Source organism: Hipposideros armiger, unplaced genomic scaffold, assembly GCF_001890085.2.
Source record: "Hipposideros armiger isolate ML-2016 unplaced genomic scaffold, ASM189008v1 scaffold_56, whole genome shotgun sequence".
NCBI classification, from domain to species: domain Eukaryota; kingdom Metazoa; phylum Chordata; class Mammalia; order Chiroptera; family Hipposideridae; genus Hipposideros; species Hipposideros armiger.
In genome coordinates this window covers 4,038,319-4,043,204 of record NW_017731406.1, presented here as the reverse complement: position 1 = coordinate 4,043,204, position 4,886 = coordinate 4,038,319, and the positions used below count along the sequence as shown (strand labels likewise).

The following is a 4,886-nucleotide window of genomic DNA, read 5'->3' as shown; positions in this document are numbered from 1 at the left end:
TACATAGACAAGGTCTGACAATTAAATTCAAGAACATGTTGCAACTATGTTGCTAACCTTTTTTGATATCAGAGGGATTATTCATTATGAATTTGTGCCAACTGGACAAACAGTTAACCAAGTTTACTATTTGGAAGTACTGAAAAGGCTGCATGAAAAAGTTAGACGACCTGAACTTTTCGCCAACAATTCATGGCTCCAGCATCACGACAATGTACCAGCTCACACGGCACTGTCTGTGAGGGAGTTTTAGCCAGTAAACAAATAACTATTGGAACACCCTCCCTACTCACCTGATCTGGCCCCCAATGACTTTTTTCTTTACTCAAAGATAAAGCAAATATTGAAAGGAAGACATTTTGATGACATTCAAGACATCAAGGGTAATACGACAACAGCTCTGATGGCCATTCCAGAAAAAAAGTCACAAAATTGCTTTGAAAGGTGGACTATATGCTGGCATCAGTACATTGCTTCCCAAGGGGAGTACTTCAAAGGTGACCATAATGATATTAGCAATGAGGTATGTAGCACTTTTTCTAGGATGAGTTCACAAACTTAATTGTCTAACCTTCATAAATGGGCTATGAATGGTATTATATAATATTTCATTAGGACGAAGAGACTAAAGCCAACCAAATCACAGTGTGTTGAACTCAGGGAATTGTCTCATATATCATCTAAACATTATATTTATAGCTAAACTAGCAATCACTGTTGGTACGGGTTCCATTCTTGACTAACATCCATGTAGAATCAAAAACTGCCATATAAAACTGGGACACTTTTGGATTTCAGACTTAATTCAGTGATAAAGTAGAGAGAGAAAACAGCATTTGTGAGCTAGTTATCTGATGATGTAATAGCAGTGTAGCACAATGGTCAAGTATGAAGGCTGGAGCCAGAATGTCTTGATTTGAATTATAGTTTTCTGGCTGGGTGACTTTGGTAAGTTACTCTATCTCTCTGTGTATCTATTTCCTCATTTGTAAAATAGTATTTACCTTATCGGGTTGCTGTAAAGATCAAATTAATTCATACATATAAAACAATTAGAACAATGCTTGGTAAATGGTAAATATTTTAACTATTATGTTGTTTTAATTTAACAAAATATAGTCTGTCTACGATTTGTCTAAGAAACAAAATAATTGAGGTTCAGAATTGTGTGCCTTTTTTTTATTTTGAGGGGCTTGTGTGTTTATGAGCAGTGCTTATTCTTTACTTCACATAACATGGAAGATGCTCAGAAGCAGTAAAATGTTTATATCATTTTGTTGTCATCATCACTATGACTTTAGAAAATGCATTTATGTCAACAATTTTTAAAAGTGTTGTATTTCCTTTTTGCACAATAAGTTGAATTTAAAAAAATTATTTGGTATCCTTTTAGAAGACCATGTTGTTGATTTTCTTTTTAAATTTTGCTCTGCCTTTGGAAATAAAGAGGCCTGAATACATAATATATTTTGGTTATGCATAGCTGGACACACTGCCTGACTGGTTTCATGACTATTAACATTCATATTCAGTAGGTTGTTTTTTCTTTTTAAATAGGGAAAGTAGGACTTTGTTACAATTAACTGCAATAGGGTATCATTTGATGTTTATCTCAGAGATGAAACCTATTAATATTGAGAGCAGAAGGGCTAGTGAATTTGATATGAGGGAATAATATCAATAAAACCAGCAAAGAAAGACCACATGAAGAGTCAGAAAATTATAATTTGGTAAAGAGGGAACATGTTGCTGCTGAGAAACAGTCTGGTCAATTAAAAGCAGACTAGCCCTTGATTTTTTTCTCTAATACCTTTTGATTAACAGCTGTACAAAAATGGACTTTATTACTTTGAGCCCAGAGGAACAGATTAGCACTGCAGTTAATGTCCTATTATGCATGTGTGGTTTACTAGCCCTGAGGGGTCCTAGTCCAACCTGTGAGCCAGCTGTTCCTTGTCGTGAGAACTGGAAGCACTAGAAGCAATCCACCTAACTGAATTTTTTGGCTTGGCTGCATGAATGGATTTTAAAGTTTTCAGTTTCTACTTCACACACATGGTCAAACTCTAATAAATATTCTCAGAAATGCTGCTATAATTGACACTCAACCCAATTTTCCTTGTTTTTGGAGAGGCTGATTACAAAATCTATACCTTCGAAATTTTCATCCTATCAAATTGATGTGTTTTGAAATGTGTTTATTTTGCTTAGATACATAGCCACTTCGATTCATAACTAATCTGCTGCCTCCTTGGTAGTGCAGTCATGCCTATGGGTCATATATGTGCTTTGTTGCAGTCATTTTCATTATTGAGCAGTAGGAAGTAAGAAATGTGTTCTCAGCAGCGACTGGCAGGATGAGCTTTAGCTGGTAAAAACTATTTAAGGAGGACTGAGGGATCTATTGCTGGTACTAGCAGTGGACACATTAGGCAGGTTAAAATCTAGATGACATTAAAATAGCAGAGATACTGCATACGGAAAAATTAGGTTGCAGCGGACGCCCAGAAATCCTGCTCTGGTTGGTGAGCATATTGTGCTGCGCACACTGGCTATGCTGGCCCTGGTGAGTAGAGCAGTCAGATACTTTTGTCATATGAAATTGAACATGGCAGAAAGAGGTGGACTATATGTCTGATTCCTTCATTAATGTCCAATAAGATATCAGATCAGGGTTGCCAATGTTAAGGGAAATTCGAGGAGCCCATCGAAAAGAAGAGCAGAAGGAAGCTAATTTGAAAAATAGGCAGAAGAGTTTAAAAGAAGAGCAAGAAAGACGTGACATTGGGTTAAAGAACATAGTAGGCTGTGAAAACAAAAGGTTTGCTTGGCCCCAGAAAATGGATATAAAAATGGTCAGGTCCTTGGCAAGGGTGGAGATTGTATTGTTGAACCAATTACTCTCAACGTCAAAACAGGGAAACGTGATGTGGTCATGAGGCATTGTTAAAATAGAAAGCAGAGGAAAAAATAGAAAGCTACAGGAGAAAGACTCACATGAAAATTCAAATTGAAGGAAAAACTGCAGAACAGTTTTGAATGTGGCTTAAAAATGAACAAGGTGAAATGAAACTAAAAGATCTTAGAAGAAGCTAGCGAGCCTGTCAACGATTAGATAGACAGAAGAATATTCAGGTTCCCAGGGAAGGCTGGTACTTGTTGAGGCTTGAAGGAGAGACTGAAGAAGAGGGAGAGAAAGAAAAAGAACAAGATGAAGATAACTATAAGAGTGAAGATTTAAATGTACTGGACCAATTACAAATATTGATTAATTATTTAAGAGAAGAGCATCTTTATTGTATTTGGTGTGGAAGAGCCTGTGAAGATAAAGAAGACCTGTCTCCATATTGCCCAGGACCAACTTCTGAAGATCATGATTAAGATTATTCTCAATAAAGTAGAAATTCGGAAAATGCTGTTGTTCCCAAGGTAGACAGTTGAGCAGTTAGAATTCCCAGAGTTTTGATGCCGGTAAAGAAAGAGGGCCTTTATATATGTTTTGTTCTTTTTGTACTTTAGAAGTAAGTACTTTGTATTTTAGAATATAGTTGTTCAATGACTTAAAAAAATGGAATGCTATTTCAGAACACAAATATTATAGACACGGGCCATTACAATTTATGACTGTACTGTGATGCAGTGGAGTACAAGGACACCAACAGGCAACTCCCTCTTTACTTTGGAAGAAATTGAGAAATAAGACATGGCAGTCAGACAGAGATAAAACTATCAGCTTTATTGTCAATTAAGCTGAAATAGAGAGCAAGGCTAACTTGTTCTCCACTCAGACTCCCTAATACAAGGTCAGACAATTAAGTTCGTGAACTTGTTGCAATGATGTTGCTAACCTTTTTTGATATAAGAGGGATTATTCATTATGAATTTGTACCAACTGGACCAATAGTTAACCAAGTTTACTATTTGGAAGTGCTGAAAAGGCTGCGTGAAAAGTTAGATGACCTGAACTTTTCGCCAACAATTCATGACTGTTGTATCATGACAATGCCCCAGCTCACACGGCACTGTCTGTGAGGGAGTTTTTAGCCAGTAAACAAATGACTGTATTGGGACACCCTCTCTACTCACCTGATCTGGCCCCCAATGACTTCTTTCTTTACCTGAAGATAAAGGAAATATAGAAAGAAAGACATTTTGATGACATTCAGAACATCAAAGGTAATATGATGATAGCTTTGATGGCCATTCCAGAAATTGTTCCAATATTGCTTTGAAGGGTGGACTAGGCGCCAGTATTGGTGCATAGCTTCCCAAGAGGAGTACTTTGAAGGTGACCATAGTGATATTCAGCAGTAAAGTATATAACACTTTTTCTAGGATGAGTTCATGAACAGAACTCTCAGACCTCGTATATCTTCCTGGTTGGAGAGAACTGCACACCTCTGCCCTGCAATGGTAAAACAGCCCATCTTTGCATTCTGAGACCAGTTAGCTTTCACGGTGAGAGAATCCACCAGGGGCTGGGCTGTGCATGCTAAGTTCCTTCTCCTGACATCACTCATCAGGTAAGACACTTCTCTGTGGAGAGGGAATGAATGAGGGTTCACTGAGCTTGTTCCCACACTTCTCAGAGCTCACTGCCTCAAAACAGACCATTCCATTGCTGGGTAGCTCTAAGTGATTTTTAAAGTTATTTTCTATCTTAAGCTGAAATCTGCTTCTCTATAATTTAACAGAATATAGCTAAACTAAAGACATATCGTGGTACACCTCTAGAAAGTTCCATCCAAAGTTGGGCATCAAAATCATGATTTTTTTTTTTAAAGTTCACAAGCTCAGGTACCTCCCATAGTGATTTTGATTCAGCTAATCTAAGATAGTTTCTGGATATCCTCACTTATTTTAAATTTCTAATAAGTCTGATAAGC

General features: G+C 37.1%; 1 pseudogene; it reads left to right on the top strand.

Annotated features, from left to right (window-relative positions):
* Nucleotides 1-2,578: 2,578 nt before the first annotated feature.
* LOC109381962 (G patch domain-containing protein 11 pseudogene) lies at nucleotides 2,579-3,381 on the top strand (annotated as a pseudogene).
* The last annotated feature ends 1,505 nt before the right edge of the window (nucleotides 3,382-4,886 follow it).